This window comes from Leuciscus leuciscus (assembly GCF_965113295.1).
Source record: "Leuciscus leuciscus genome assembly, chromosome: 5".
Lineage (NCBI taxonomy): Eukaryota > Metazoa > Chordata > Actinopteri > Cypriniformes > Leuciscidae > Leuciscus > Leuciscus leuciscus.
This window is the reverse complement of record NC_138729.1, coordinates 15,522,258-15,538,529: the sequence shown is the minus strand read 5'-3', so window position 1 is coordinate 15,538,529 and position 16,272 is coordinate 15,522,258. Positions and strand designations below refer to the sequence as shown.

Here is a 16,272-nt window from a genome sequence, read left to right as displayed (position 1 = left end):
CTAGCAACACCATAACGACCACCCATAACATCCTAGCAACCGCATAGAAACACCCTAGCAACCACCCAAAATACCTTAGCTCTCGCTTAGCAACACCATAGCAACCGCCTAGCAACCACCCAGAACACCCTAGCAACCTCCTTGCAACCACCCAAAAGACCCTAGCAACCACCCAAAAGACCCTAGCAACCTCCTTGCAACCACCCAGAGTACCTTAGCAACCGCCTAGCAACACCATAGCATCCACCCAGAACACCCTAGCAACAACATAGCAACCACCCAGGCAACCGCCTAGAAACAACCCAGAATACCCTAGCAACCGCCTAGCAACACCATAACGACCACCCATAACATCATAGTAACTGCCTAGCAACCACCCAGTATACCTTAGCAACCACCTAGCAACACCATAGCAACCACCCAGAACAGCCTAGCAACTGCATAGAAACACCCAAGCAACCACCCAAAATACCTTAGCCATCGCTTAGCAACACCATAGCAACCGCCTAGCAACCACCCAGAACACCCTAGCAACCACCTAGCAACCGCATAGAAACACCCTAGCAACCACCCAAAATACCTTAGCCATCGCTTAGCAACACCATAGCAACCGCCTAGCAACCACCCAGAACACCCTAGCAACCACCTAGCAACCACCCAAAAGACCCTAACAACCACCCAAAAGACCCTAGCAACCGCCTTGCAACCACCCAGAGTACCTTAGCAACCGCCTAACAACACCATAGCAACCACCCAGAACACCCTAGCAACCACCCAAAATACCCTAGCAACAGCCTTGCAACCACCCAAAAGACCCTAGCAACCACCCAAAATATTCTAGCAACCGCCTAGCAACCACCCAGAATACCTTAGCAACCACCTAGCAACACCATAGCAACCACCCAGAACAGCCTAGCAACCGCATAGAAACACCCAAGCAACCACCCAAAATACCTTAGCCATCGCTTAGCAACACCATAGCAACCGCCTAGCAACCACCCAGAACACCCTAGCAACCACCTAGCAACCGCATAGAAACAACCTAGCAACACCATAGCAACCACCCAGAACAGCCTAGCAACCGCATAGAAACACCCTAGCAACCACCCAAAATACCTTAGCCATCGCTTAGCAACACCATAGCAACCACCTAGCAACCACCCAGAACACCCTAGCAACCACCCAAAAGACCCTAGCAACCACCTTGCAACCACCCAGAGTACCTTAGCAACCGCCTAGCAACACCATAGCAACCACCCAGAACACCCTAGCAACACCCTAGCAACCGCCTAGCAACCACCCAAAATACCTTAGCCTCCGCCTAGCAACACAATAGCAACCACCCAGAAAACCCTAGCAACCTCCTAGCAACACCCTAGCAACCGCCTAGCAACCACCCAAAATACCTTAGCAACTGCCTAGCAACAACATAGCAACCACCCAGAACACCCAGGCAACCGCCTAGAAACCACCCAGAATACCCTAGCAACCGCCTAGCAACACCATAACGACCACCCATAACATCCTAGCAACTGCATAGCAAAAAACATTCCTGTCCAAACTTTCTCAAGCCAACTTAAAGTTTGTCTCGACGAACTTTCGCATCTAATTATTATTACTATTATTATCTTAATAATTCTATTATTATTTCTGGTCAAAGGTTCCCTTAAAAGTTTTTAAACTATGTAAAATTATAGACTCCATCTGATGATAAATATGTCTAACCTCTCCGTCAAAATTTTCTAGTGACGGGTCACATCTACATTTTTAAAATGGCCCAAGTGCGATTCTTGTTGCAATAGTCTGTTAACATTGGCTCAATGAGAAATACGTCAGACTAATTGAATTTTTTTTTACAGTGTAACACAAGAAAGAGTCCACTAGTATATATAGAAAGGTCAAGTTTCGAGTACTCCTTGGCCAAGAAAAAATTTCAGTATGTCAAAAATGGACTTTTGTCAGGATGAAATAACATCTTTAAGGACTCTTTGGCCAGAAATATGTTCAGTAGGTCAAAAGCGTACCATTGTAATAACATTATGTGCTTTGCACAAACGATCTAACGTTGAGCATCATTAAAGAAACATAGGCTATGCACTTCTTGCATTGCATTACACTAACGATCTAACGTTGTGCAACTTGAAGCATAACATACAGATTATGCACTTCTCGCACTGCAGTGCATTGCACACCAGAACAAAATCATTCCCAGGTTCATTATGAGTGTTATTGCATTGCATTGCACAAACGTTGTGCACTGAATAATAACATACAGGTTATGCACTTTTTACAATTGCATTAAATTGCACACCAGAACTAACTCATTCCCATGTTCAAAGAAGAGATAAAGTGTGTTGTTGCATTGCATTGCACTAAAGATCTAACGTTGTGCACTGAAGAATAACATATAAGTTATGCACTTTTTACAAATGCATTAAATTGCACACCAGAACTAACTCATTCCCATGTTGATTAAAGACATAACGTGTGTTGTTGCATTGCATTGCACTAACGATCTAACGTTGTTTACTGAAGAGTAACATATACGTTATGCACTTCTTACATTGCATTGCACACCGGATCAAACTCATTCCCATGTTCATTAAAGACATAACTATGTGTGTTGATCTGACACACAACACAGGATCTGACGTTGTGCAACTGAATAACAATATGCACTTTTCGCATTGCATTGTATTACATTGCACACCAGAACTAACTCATTCCCATGTTGATTAAAGACATAACGTGTGTTGTTGCATTGCACATTGCATTGCATTGCATTGCATTGCATTGCATTGCATTGCATTGCATTGCACTAACGATCTAACGTTGTGAACTGAAAAATAACACATGTACTTTTCACATTGCATGGCATTGCACTGCACTAGACTAACGATCTGACGTTGTGCACTGAATAACAAAATGCACTTTTTGCATTGCATTGCATTGCACACCAGAACTAACTCATTCCCATGTTGATTAAAGACATAACGTGTGGTTGCATTGCATTGCATTGCATTGCATTGCATTGCATTGCATTGCCTTATTTTGCTTTGCACTGCATTGCATTGCATTGCATTAACGATCTAACGTTGTGAACTGAAAAATAACACGTACTTTTCGCATTGCATTGCATGGCATTGCACTGCACTAACGATCGGACGTTGTGCACTGAATAACAAAATGCACTTTTTGCATTGCATTGCATTGCACACCAGAACTAACTCATTCCCATGTTGATTAAAGACATAACGTGTGGTTGCATTGCATTGCATTGCATTGCATTGCATTGCATTGCATTGCATTTGCATTGCATTGCATTGCATTTCATTTCATTTCATTTGCATTGCATGGCATGGCATGGCATGGCATGGCATTGCATTGCATTGCATTGCATTGCATTGCATTGCATTGCCTTGTTTTGCTTTGCATTGCATTGCATTGCATTGCATTGCATTGCACTAACGATCTAACGTTGTGAACTGAAAAATAACACATGTACTTTTCGCATTGCATTGCATTGCATTGCATTGCATTGCATTGCATTGCATTGCATTGCATTGCATTGCATGGCATTGCACTGCACTAACGATCTGACGTTGTGCACTGAATGACAAAATGCACTTTTTGCATTGTATTGCATTGCACACCAGAACTAACTCATTCCCATGTTGATTAAAGACATAACATGTGTTTGCATTGCATTGCATGGCATTGCATTGCATGGCATTGCATTGCATTGCATTGCATTGCATTGCATTGCATTGCATTGCATTGCATTGCATTGCATTGCATTGCCTTGTTTTGCTTTGCTTTGCACTGCATTGCATTGCATTGCATTGCACTAACAATCTAACGTTGTGAACTGAAAAATAACACATGTACTTTTCGCATTGCATAGCATTGCATTGCATTGCATGGCATTGCACTGCACTAACGATCTGACGTTGTGCACTGAATAACAAAATGCACTTTTTGCATTGCATTGCATTTCACACCAGAACTAACTCATTCCCATGTTGATTAAAGACATAACATGTGTTTGCATTGCATTGCATTGCTTTGCATTGCATTGCATTGCATTGCATTGCATTGCATTGCCTTATGTTGCTTTGCACTGCATTGCATTGCATTGCATTGCATTGCATTGCATTGCATTGCATTGCATTGCTTTGCTTTGCACTGCATTGCATTGCATTGCACTGCATTAACGATCTATCGTTGTGCACTGAAGAATAACATATGCACTTTTCACATTGCATTGCATTGCACACCTGAACTAAATCCTTCCCATGTTCATTAAAGAGATATGTTTATTGTTGCAGTGCATTGCAAAAACGATCTAACCGTTGTGCACTGAAGAATAACATATAGTTGATGCACTTTTTGCATTGCATTGCACACCAGAACTGTCATTCCCATGTTCATTAAAGAGATAACGTGTGTTGTTGCATTGCATTGCATTGCACTAACATACGTTATGCACTTTTTGCATTGCATTGCATTGCACACCAGAACTAACTCATTCCCATGTTGATTAAAGACATAACGTGTGGTTGCATTGCATTGCCTTGTTTTGCTTTGCACTGCTTTGCATTGCATTGCATTAACGATCTAACGTTGTGCACTGAAGAATAACATATGCACTTTTCACATTGCATTGCATTGCACACCAGAACTAACTCATTCCCATGTTGATTAAAGACATAACGTGTGGTTGCATTGCATTGCATTGCATTGCATTGCATTGCATTGCATTGTTCACCAGAACTAAATCATTCCCATGTGCATTAAAGAGATATGTGTGTTGTTAACGTTGTGCAATATTATAGCTTATGCACTTTTCGCATTGCATTGCATTGCACACCAGAAATAACTCATTGCCATGTTCATTAAAGAGAAATCTCTCTATGTCTTTAATTAACATGGGAATGAGTTAGTTCTGGTGTGCAATGCAATGCAAAAAGTACAAAACCTATGGTTTTTTGCTAAGGTATTCTGGGTGGTTGCTAGGCAACCGCCTAGCAACCACCCAGAATACCTTAGCAAAAAACCATAGGTTTTGTACTTTTTGCATTGCATTGCACACCAGAACTAACTCATTCCCATGTTAATTAAAGACATAGAGAGATTTCTCTTTAATGAACATGGCAATGAGTTATTTCTGGTGTGCAATGCAATGCAATGCGAAAATGTTGCTAGGATATGCAACTATGGTGTTGCTAGGATATTTTCAGTGGTTGCTACGGTCTTTTGGGTGGTTGCTAGGCGGTTGCTAGGGTATTTTGGGTGGTTGTTAGGGTGTTCTGGGTGGTTGCAAGGATGTTATGGTTGATTACTAGGGTGTTCTGGGTGGTTGCTAGGCGGTTGCTAGGGTATTTTGGGTGGTTGCTAGGGTCTTCTGGGTGGTTGGCTATGGTGTTATGGATGGTTACTAGAGTGTTTTGGGTGGTTGCTAGGGTGTTGCTAGATGGTTGATAGGGTGTTCTGGGTGGTTGCTATGGTGTTGCTAGGCGGTTGCTAGGGTGTTCTGGGTGGTTGCTATGGTGTTGCTAGGTGGTTGCTAAGGTTTTCTGGTTGGTTGCAAGGCGGTTACTAGGGTATTTTGGGTGGTTGCTAGGGTCTTTTGGGTGGTTGCTAGGTGGTTGCTAGGGTGTTGCTAAGCGGTTGCTAAGGAATTTTGGGTGGTTGCTAGGGTGTTTCTAGGTGGTTGCTATGGTGTTGCTAGGCGGTTGCTAGAATATTTTGGGTGGTTGCTAGGGTATTTTGGGTGGTTGCTAGGGTGTTCTGGGTGGTTGCTACGGTGTTGCTAGGTGGTTGCTAAGGTACTCTGGGTGGTTGCAAGGCGGTTGCTAGGGTATTTTGGGTGGTTGCTAGGGTATTCTGGGCGATTGCTATGGTGTTGCTAGGCGGTTGCTAAGGTATTCTGGGTGATTGCTAGGCGGTTGCTAGAATATTTTGGGTGGTTGCTAGGGTCTTTTGGGTGGTTGCAAGGCTGTTGCTAGGGTATTTTGGGTGGTTGCTAGGGTGTTTTGGGTGGTTGCTATGGTGTTGCTAGGTGGTTGCTAAGGTACTCTGGGTGGTTGCAAGGCGGTTGCTAGGGTCTTTTGGGTGGTTGCTAGGGTGTTCTGGGTTTTTGCTAGGCGGTTGCTATGGTGTTGCTAAGCGATGGCTAAGGTATTTTGGGTGGTTGCTAGGGTGTTTCTATGCGGTTGGTAGGCTGTTCTGGGTGGTTGCTATGGTATTCTGGGTGGTTGCTAGGCAGTTGCTAGTATGTTATGGGTGGTCGTTATGGTGTTGCTAGGCGGTTGCTAGGGTATTCTGGGTTGTTTCTAGGCGGTTGCCTGGGTGTTCTGGGTGATTGCTATGTTGTTGCTAGGCATTTGCTAAGGTATTTTGGGTGGTTGCTAGGCGGTTGCTAGGTGGTTGCTAGGGTATTCTGGGTGGTTGTCCTTTTGTGTTGCTAGGCGGTTGCTAAGGTATTCTGAGTGGTTGCAAGGCGGTTGCTAGGGTATTGTGGGTGGTTGCTAGGGTCTTTTGGGTGGTTTCTAGGCGGTTGCTAAGGTATTCTGGGCGGTTGCTAGGCGGTTGCTAAGATATTTTGGGTGGTTGCTAGGGTGTTGCTAGGCGGTTGCTAAGGTATTCTGGGTGGTTGCTAGGCGGTTGCTATGTTGTTCTGGGTGGTTGCTAGGATATTTTCAGTGGTTGCTATGGTCTTTTGAGTGGTTGATAGATCTGTCTATCTACTTCAAACTATTTTAAACTTCAAATACTTTAAACTTCAAACTAAAGGGTTATGGTTAGGCTAACCCTAACCCAAAATACCTTAGAACACCATAGCAACACCACAGCAGACACTCAGAACACCCTAGCAACCACCCAAAATACCTTAGAAAACCCTAGTAACTCCCATAGCAACCAGCCAGAACACCCTAGCAACCACCCAAAATACTTCAGAACACCCTAGCAACTGCCTAGCAACCACCCAAAAGACCTTAGCAACCGCCTAGCAACACCCTAGCAACCACCCAAAATACCTTAGAACACCATAGCAACACCATTGCAACCAGTCAGAACACCCTAACAACCACCCAGAACACCCTAGCAACCACCTAGCAACCACCCAAAAGACCCTGGCAAACACCCAAAATACCCTAGCAACCGCCTCAACCACCCAAAAGACCATAGCATCCACTGAAAATATTCTAGCAACCACCCAGAACACCATAGCAACCTCCTAGAAACACCCTAGCAACCGCCTAGCAACCACCCAAAATACCTTAGCAACTGCCTAGCAACAACATAGCAACCACCCAGAACACCCAGGCAACCGCCTAGAAACCACCCAGAATACCCTAGCAACCGCCTAGCAACACCATAACGACCACCCATAACATCCTAGCAACTGCCTAGCAACCACCCAGAATACCTTAGCAACACCATAGCAACCACCCAGAACAGCCTAGCTACCGCATAGAAACACCCTAGCAACCACCCAAAATACCGTAGCCATCGCTTAGCAACACCATAGCAACCGCCTAGCAACCACCCAGAACACCCTAGAAACCACCCAAAAGACCCTAGCAACCACCCAAAAGACCCTAACAACCGCCTTGCAACCACCCAGAGTACCTTAGCAACCGCCTAGCAACACCATAGCAACCACCCAGAACACCCTAGCAACACCCTAGCAACCGCCTAGCAACCACCCAAAATACCTTAGCAACTGCCTAGCAACAACATGGCAACACCCAGGCAACCGCCTAGCAACCACCCAGAACACCCTAGCAACCACCTAGCAACAAACCAAAAGACCCTGGCAACCACCCATAATATCCTAGCAACCACCCAGAACACACTAGCAACCACCCAAAATACCCTAGCAACCGCCTCAACCACCCAAAAGACCATAGCAACCACTGAAAATATTCTAGCAACCACCCAGAACACCATAGCAACCGCCTAGCAACCACTCAAAACACCTTAGCAACTGCCTAGCAACAACATAGCAACCACCCAGAACACCCAGGCAACCGCCTAGAAACCACCCAGAATACCCTAGCAACACCATAACGACCACCCATAACATCCTAGCAACCGCATAGAAACACCCTAGCAACCACCCAAAATACCTTAGCTCTCGCTTAGCAACACCATAGCAACCGCCTAGCAACCACCCAGAACACCCTAGCAACCTCCTTGCAACCACCCAAAAGACCCTAGCAACCACCCAAAAGACCCTAGCAACCTCCTTGCAACCACCCAGAGTACCTTAGCAACCGCCTAGCAACACCATAGCATCCACCCAGAACACCCTAGCAACAACATAGCAACCACCCAGGCAACCGCCTAGAAACAACCCAGAATACCCTAGCAACCGCCTAGCAACACCATAACGACCACCCATAACATCATAGTAACTGCCTAGCAACCACCCAGTATACCTTAGCAACCACCTAGCAACACCATAGCAACCACCCAGAACAGCCTAGCAACTGCATAGAAACACCCAAGCAACCACCCAAAATACCTTAGCCATCGCTTAGCAACACCATAGCAACCGCCTAGCAACCACCCAGAACACCCTAGCAACCACCTAGCAACCGCATAGAAACACCCTAGCAACCACCCTAAATACCTTAGCCATCGCTTAGCAACACCATAGCAACCGCCTAGCAACCACCCAGAACACCCTAGCAACCACCTAGCAACCACCCAAAAGACCCTAACAACCACCCAAAAGACCCTAGCAACCGCCTTGCAACCACCCAGAGTACCTTAGCAACCGCCTAACAACACCATAGCAACCACCCAGAACACCCTAGCAACCACCCAAAATACCCTAGCAACAGCCTTGCAACCACCCAAAAGACCCTAGCAACCACCCAAAATATTCTAGCAACCGCCTAGCAACCACCCAGAATACCTTAGCAACCACCTAGCAACACCATAGCAACCACCCAGAACAGCCTAGCAACCGCATAGAAACACCCAAGCAACCACCCAAAATACCTTAGCCATCGCTTAGCAACACCATAGCAACCGCCTAGCAACCACCCAGAACACCCTAGCAACCAACTAGCAACCGCATAGAAACCACCTAGCAACACCATAGCAACCACCCAGAACAGCCTAGCAACCGCATAGAAACACCCTAGCAACCACCCAAAATACCTTAGCCATCGCTTAGCAACACCATAGCAACCACCTAGCAACCACCCAGAACACCCTAGAAACCACCCAAAAGACCCTAGCAACCACCTTGCAACCACCCAGAGTACCTTAGCAACCGCCTAGCAACACCATAGCAACCACCCAGAACACCCTAGCAACACCCTAGCAACCGCCTAGCAACCACCCAAAATACCTTAGCCTCCGCCTAGCAACACAATAGCAACCACCCAGAAAACCCTAGCAACCTCCTAGCAACACCCTAGCAACCGCCTAGCAACCACCCAAAATACCTTAGCAACTGCCTAGCAACAACATAGCAACCACCCAGAACACCCAGGCAACCGCCTAGAAACCACCCAGAATACCCTAGCAACCGCCTAGCAACACCATAACGACCACCCATAACATCCTAGCAACTGCATAGCAAAAAACATTCCTGTCCAAACTTTCTCAAGCCAACTTAAAGTTTGTCTCGACGAACTTTCGCATCTAATTATTATTACTATTATTATCTTAATAATTCTATTATTATTTCTGGTCAAAGGTTCCCTTAAAAGTTTTTAAACTATGTAAAATTATAGACTCCATCTGATGATAAATATGTCTAACCTCTCCGTCAAAATTTTCTAGTGACGGGTCACATCTACATTTTTAAAATGGCCCAAGTGCGATTCTTGTTGCAATAGTCTGTTAACATTGGCTCAATGAGAAATACGTCAGACTAATTGAATTTTTTTTTACAGTGTAACACAAGAAAGAGTCCACTAGTATATATAGAAAGGTCAAGTTTCGAGTACTCCTTGGCCAAGAAAAAATTTCAGTATGTCAAAAATGGACTTTTGTCAGGATGGAATAACATCTTTAAGGACTCTTTGGCCAGAAATATGTTCAGTAGGTCAAAAGCGTACCATTGTAATAACATTATGTGCTTTGCACAAACGATCTAACGTTGAGCATCATTAAAGAAACATAGGCTATGCACTTCTTGCATTGCATTACACTAACGATCTAACGTTGTGCAACTTGAAGCATAACATACAGATTATGCACTTCTCGCACTGCAGTGCATTGCACACCAGAACAAAATCATTCCCAGGTTCATTATGAGTGTTATTGCATTGCATTGCACAAACGTTGTGCACTGAATAATAACATACAGGTTATGCACTTTTTACATTGCATTAAATTGCACACCAGAACTAACTCATTCCCATGTTCAAAGAAGAGATAAAGTGTGTTGTTGCATTGCATTGCACTAAAGATCTAACGTTGTGCACTGAAGAATAACATATAAGTTATGCACTTTTTACAAATGCATTAAATTGCACACCAGAACTAACTCATTCCCGTGTTGATTAAAGACATAACGTGTGTTGTTGCATTGCATTGCACTAACGATCTAACGTTGTTTACTGAAGAGTAACATATACGTTATGCACTTCTTACATTGCATTGCACACCGGATCAAACTCATTCCCATGTTCATTAAAGACATAACTATGTGTGTTGATCTGACACACAACACAGGATCTGACGTTGTGCAACTGAATAACAATATGCACTTTTCGCATTGCATTGTATTACATTGCACACCAGAACTAACTCATTCCCATGTTGATTAAAGACATAACGTGTGTTGTTGCATTGCACATTGCATTGCATTGCATTGCATTGCATTGCATTGCATTGCATTGCATTGCATTGCATTGCACTAACGATCTAACGTTGTGAACTGAAAAATAACACATGTACTTTTCACATTGCATGGCATTGCACTGCACTAGACTAACGATCTGACGTTGTGCACTGAATAACAAAATGCACTTTTTGCATTGCATTGCATTGCACATCATTCCCATGTTGATTAAAGACATAACGTGTGGTTGCATTGCATTGCATTGCATTGCATTGCATTGCATTGCATTGCCTTATTTTGCTTTGCACTGCATTGCATTGCATTGCATTAACGATCTAACGTTGTGAACTGAAAAATAACACGTACTTTTCGCATTGCATTGCATGGCATTGCACTGCACTAACGATCGGACGTTGTGCACTGAATAACACAATGCACTTTTTGCATTGCATTGCATTGCACACCAGAACTAACTCATTCCCATGTTGATTAAAGACATAACGTGTGGTTGCATTGCATTGCATTGCATTGCATTGCATTGCATTGCATTGCATTTGCATTGCATTGCATTGCATTTCATTTCATTTCATTTGCATGGCATGGCATGGCATGGCATTGCATTGCATTGCATTGCATTGCATTGCATTGCATTGCATTGCATTGCCTTGTTTTGCTTTGCACTGCATTGCATTGCATTGCATTGCATTGCACTAACGATCTAACGTTGTGAACTGAAAAATAACACATGTACTTTTCGCATTGCATTGCATTGCATTGCATTGCATTGCATTGCATTGCATGGCATTGCACTGCACTAACGATCTGACGTTGTGCACTGAATGACAAAATGCACTTTTTGCATTGCATTGCATTGCACACCAGAACTAACTCATTCCCATGTTGATTAAAGACATAACATGTGTTTGCATTGCATTGCATGGCATTGCATTGCATGGCATTGCATTGCATTGCATTGCATTGCATTGCATTGCATTGCCTTATTTTGCTTTGCACTGCATTGCATTGCATTGCATTAACGATCTAACGTTGTGAACTGAAAAATAACACGTACTTTTCGCATTGCATTGCATGGCATTGCACTGCACTAACGATCGGACGTTGTGCACTGAATAACAAAATGCACTTTTTGCATTGCATTGCATTGCACACCAGAACTAACTCATTCCCATGTTGATTAAAGACATAACGTGTGGTTGCATTGCATTGCATTGCATTGCATTGCATTGCAATGCATTTGCATTGCATTGCATTGCATTGCATTGCATTGCATTGCATTGCATTGCATTGCATTTGCATTGCATTGCATTGCATTGCATTTCATTTGCATTGCATGGCATGGCATGGCATTGCATTGCATTGCATTGCATTGCATTGCATTGCATTGCATTGCATTGCATTGCATTGCCTTGTTTTGCTTTGCACTGCATTGCATTGCATTGCATTGCATTGCACTAACGATCTAACGTTGTGAACTGAAAAATAACACATGTACTTTTCGCATTGCATTGCATTGCATTGCATTGCATTGCATTGCATTGCATTGCATTGCATTGCATTGCATGGCATTGCACTGCACTAACGATCTGACGTTGTGCACTGAATGACAAAATGCACTTTTTGCATTGCATTGCATTGCACACCAGAACTAACTCATTCCCATGTTGATTAAAGACATAACATGTGTTTGCATTGCATTGCATGGCATTGCATTGCATTGCATGGCATTGCATTGCATTGCATTGCATTGCATTGCATTGCATTGCATTGCCTTATTTTGCTTTGCACTGCATTGCATTGCATTGCATTAACGATCTAACGTTGTGAACTGAAAAATAACACGTACTTTTCGCATTGCATTGCATGGCATTGCACTGCACTAACGATCGGACGTTGTGCACTGAATAACAAAATGCACTTTTTGCATTGCATTGCATTGCACACCAGAACTAACTCATTCCCATGTTGATTAAAGACATAACGTGTGGTTGCATTGCATTGCATTGCATTGCATTGCATTGCAATGCATTTGCATTGCATTGCATTGCATTGCATTGCATTGCATTGCATTGCATTTGCATTGCATTGCATTGCATTGCATTTCATTTCATTTGCATTGCATGGCATGGCATGGCATTGCATTGCATTGCATTGCATTGCATTGCATTGCATTGCATTGCATTGCATTGCATTGCCTTGTTTTGCTTTGCACTGCATTGCATTGCATTGCATTGCATTGCATTGCACTAACGATCTAACGTTGTGAACTGAAAAATAACACATGTACTTTTCGCATTGCATTGCATTGCATTGCATTGCATTGCATTGCATTGCATTGCATGGCATTGCACTGCACTAACGATCTGACGTTGTGCACTGAATGACAAAATGCACTTTTTGCATTGTATTGCATTGCACACCAGAACTAACTCATTCCCATGTTGATTAAAGACATAACATGTGTTTGCATTGCATTGCATGGCATTGCATTGCATGGCATTGCATTGCATTGCATTGCATTGCATTGCATTGCATTGCATTGCATTGCATTGCATTGCCTTGTTCTGCTTTGCTTTGCACTGCATTGCATTGCATTGCATTGCACTAACAATCTAACGTTGTGAACTGAAAAATAACACATGTACTTTTCGCATTGCATAGCATTGCATTGCATTGCATGGCATTGCACTGCACTAACGATCTGACGTTGTGCACTGAATAACAAAATGCACTTTTTGCATTGCATTGCATTTCACACCAGAACTAACTCATTCCCATGTTGATTAAAGACATAACATGTGTTTGCATTGCATTGCATTGCTTTGCATTGCATTGCATTGCATTGCATTGCATTGCATTGCATTGCCTTATGTTGCTTTGCACTGCATTGCATTGCATTGCATTAACGATCTAACGTTGTGAACTGAAAAATAACACGTACTTTTCGCATTGCATTGCATGGCATTGCACTGCACTAACGATCGGACGTTGTGCACTGAATAACAAAATGCACTTTTTGCATTGCATTGCATTGCACACCAGAACTAACTCATTCCCATGTTGATTAAAGACATAACGTGTGGTTGCATTGCATTGCATTGCATTGCATTGCATTGCAATGCATTTGCATTGCATTGCATTGCATTGCATTGCATTGCATTGCATTGCATTTGCATTGCATTGCATTGCATTGCATTGCATTGCATTGCATTGCATTGCATTGCCTTGTTTTGCTTTGCACTGCATTGCATTGCATTGCATTGCATTGCACTAACGATCTAACGTTGTGAACTGAAAAATAACACATGTACTTTTCGCATTGCATTGCATTGCATTGCATTGCATTGCATTGCATTGCATTGCATTGCATTGCATTGCATGGCATTGCACTGCACTAACGATCTGACGTTGTGCACTGAATGACAAAATGCACTTTTTGCATTGCATTGCATTGCACACCAGAACTAACTCATTCCCATGTTGATTAAAGACATAACATGTCTTTGCATTGCATTGCATGGCATTGCATTGCATGGCATTGCATTGCATTGCATTGCATTGCATTGCATTGCATTGCATTGCATTGCATTGCATTGCATTGCCTTATTTTGCTTTGCACTGCATTGCATTGCATTGCATTAACGATCTAACGTTGTGAACTGAAAAATAACACGTACTTTTCGCATTGCATTGCATGGCATTGCACTGCACTAACGATCGGACGTTGTGCACTGAATAACAAAATGCACTTTTTGCATTGCATTGCATTGCACACCAGAACTAACTCATTCCCATGTTGATTAAAGACATAACGTGTGGTTGCATTGCATTGCATTGCATTGCATTGCATTGCAATGCATTTGCATTGCATTGCATTGCATTGCATTGCATTGCATTGCATTGCATTGCATTGCATTTGCATTGCATTGCATTGCATTTCATTTCATTTGCATTGCATGGCATGGCATGGCATTGCATTGCATTGCATTGCATTGCATTGCATTGCATTGCATTGCATTGCATTGCATTGCATTGCATTGCATTGCATTGCCTTGTTTTGCTTTGCACTGCATTGCATTGCATTGCATTGCATTGCACTAACGATCTAACGTTGTGAACTGAAAAATAACACATGTACTTTTCGCATTGCATTGCATTGCATTGCATTGCATTGCATTGCATGGCATTGCACTGCACTAACGATCTGACGTTGTGCACTGAATGACAAAATGCACTTTTTGCATTGCATTGCATTGCACACCAGAACTAACTCATTCCCATGTTGATTAAAGACATAACATGTGTTTGCATTGCATTGCATGGCATTGCATTGCATTGCATGGCATTGCATTGCATTGCATTGCATTGCATTGCCTTATTTTGCTTTGCACTGCATTGCATTGCATTGCATTAACGATCTAACGTTGTGAACTGAAAAATAACACGTACTTTTCGCATTGCATTGCATGGCATTGCACTGCACTAACGATCGGACGTTGTGCACTGAATAACAAAATGCACTTTTTGCATTGCATTGCATTGCACACCAGAACTAACTCATTCCCATGTTGATTAAAGACATAACGTGTGGTTGCATTGCATTGCATTGCATTGCATTGCATTGCATTGCATTGCATGGCATTGCACTGCACTAACGATCTGACGTTGTGCACTGAATGACAAAATGCACTTTTTGCATTGTATTGCATTGCACACCAGAACTAACTCATTCCCATGTTGATTAAAGACATAACATGTGTTTGCATTGCATTGCATGGCATTGCATTGCATGGCATTGCATTGCATTGCATTGCATTGCATTGCATTGCATTGCATTGCATTGCATTGCATTGCCTTGTTTTGCTTTGCTTTGCACTGCATTGCATTGCATTGCATTGCACTAACAATCTAACGTTGTGAACTGAAAAATAACACATGTACTTTTCGCATTGCATAGCATTGCATTGCATTGCATGGCATTGCACTGCACTAACGATCTGACGTTGTGCACTGAATAACAAAATGCACTTTTTGCATTGCATTGCATTTCACACCAGAACTAACTCATTCCCATGTTGATTAAAGACATAACATGTGTTTGCATTGCATTGCATTGCTTTGCATTGCATTGCATTGCATTGCATTGCATTGCATTGCCTTATGTTGCTTTGCACTGCATTGCATTGCATTGCATTGCATTGCATTGCATTGCATTGCATTGCATTGCATTGCATTGCACTGCATTAACGATCTATCGTTGTGCACTGAAGAATAACATATGCACTTTTCACATTGCATTGCATTGCACACCAGAACTAAATCCTTCCCATGTTCATTAAAGAGATATGTTTATTGTTGCAGTGCATTGCAAAAACGATCTAACCGTTGTGCACTGAAGAATAACATATAGTTGATGCACTTTTTGCATCGCATTGCACACC

General features: G+C 43.0%; 1 long non-coding RNA gene across 3 annotated transcripts in view; it reads left to right on the top strand.

The window, feature by feature from the left end:
* The window catches only part of LOC309499980, a 735,980-nt gene that overhangs the window by 423,734 nt on the left and 295,974 nt on the right, over positions 1-16,272 (top strand). The window lies entirely within an intron of this gene.